This window comes from Trichosurus vulpecula, chromosome 4 (genome assembly GCF_011100635.1).
Source record: "Trichosurus vulpecula isolate mTriVul1 chromosome 4, mTriVul1.pri, whole genome shotgun sequence".
NCBI classification, from domain to species: Eukaryota; Metazoa; Chordata; class Mammalia; order Diprotodontia; family Phalangeridae; genus Trichosurus; species Trichosurus vulpecula.
In genome coordinates, this window is record NC_050576.1 from 338,496,459 (window position 1) to 338,497,869 (window position 1,411).

Genomic DNA, 1,411 nt, shown 5'->3' on the forward strand with positions numbered 1-1,411 from the left:
GATAATTGTAAAGCACTTATTGAGCCTGCCACATAGTAAGCACCATATAAATGTTAGCCATTATTATTAAATCTAAAAACTTATTTTTAGCATCTGCTTCCCCCTTCTCAACCACTCTGGCGATTTCACTGCTGAAACCAAAAGGTACAACACAGGATTTAAGACCACTCTTTGTTTTCTTCATTTCATGGATTTCAGTGGCCTAAGAATTCACTGCCAAGTGACCAGATTACTGATGATGAGTCTTTCATATTTAACTAGGCTGGTATTGAGAAAGTAGTCTCTATGCATTGCTGAGACCATACTCTAAGCCTTTCCAACTTGGTAGAATTGGTCAGAGCTGGTACTACATTGATGTAATCTTTGAGAATTTAGGGTCATATCCATGACATGATGAGGCATCAGAGTAGGACTGTGGAGGTCCAGATAATTAGAGTTTCTAAATATTAAAAAGTGACATCCTAAAAATAAGATACAGGAAAAATAGAAGTTTTCTCTCTCATAGTTGTGGACGTGAAAAAAAGCTTATAATCACCCAGGGGAAGAAGAATATTATAAAAAATTAAATAGATTCTTTTTGATGATCTAAAATATAAGAATTTTTACACAAACTCAATTCAGCAAGAGTTAGGAAAAATAAAGATTATAAAAAAACTTTACCTTAAGTTTCGCTAATAAATGTCTGACATTGTTCTTGCTTCTGTAGAAGATGCACTCAAATTGGAATGCTACAGAGAAGATTAGCTTGGCCCCTGCACACAGATGAATGCAAATTTGTAGTGTTCCATATTTTTATAAGCTAAAAATGGATATTTGACCTGAATATAAAAAGTCATATCACAAAACAACAAGATCAGATGCTTTTCACAAATATACCCAGATTAAGAATTATTAGCTTGTAAAGGATAGGGGAAATTGTAAAAGAAAAACCAATTTGAAACACATAAAAGCAAGAGACTCTTACATAAATAAATTCAGCAACGAATTATGAGATAAATGGTAGTATCGGAAAATATTTCTATCAAATACATCTCTGATATCCACATTACATATGGAACTGACACAAATATACAACGCCAAGAGGCATTTCCTAATAGAGAAGTGCTTTCAAAATATGAACAACTAATAAAAGAACTATTGCAAACTAAGATTGATCATATGGACATGTGCTGCCAATCACTAATAATGCAAAATAAAGAGGCTCGTTGGTTTCACCAACAAGGTGGCAAAGATGATTCAAAAAATGGAAACAGTGAATGCTAGAGGGGCTATTAGAAGATAGCTTGAGGTGCTGTTGGTGGAGGTAAGAAGTGGTCCAACTATTGCAAATATCAGTTTAGAATTATTTTTTAAAGTGACTAATCTGTCCACGTATGCTTTGACCCAGCACTAAAGCCAAGTCTCTAATTTA

The 1,411-nt window shown here is 33.8% G+C and overlaps 1 pseudogene; it reads left to right on the top strand.

Moving 5' to 3' along the window:
• The first annotated feature begins 697 nt into the window (after nt 1-697).
• Nucleotides 698-794, top strand: LOC118849284 (annotated as a pseudogene).
• The last annotated feature ends 617 nt before the right edge of the window (nt 795-1,411 follow it).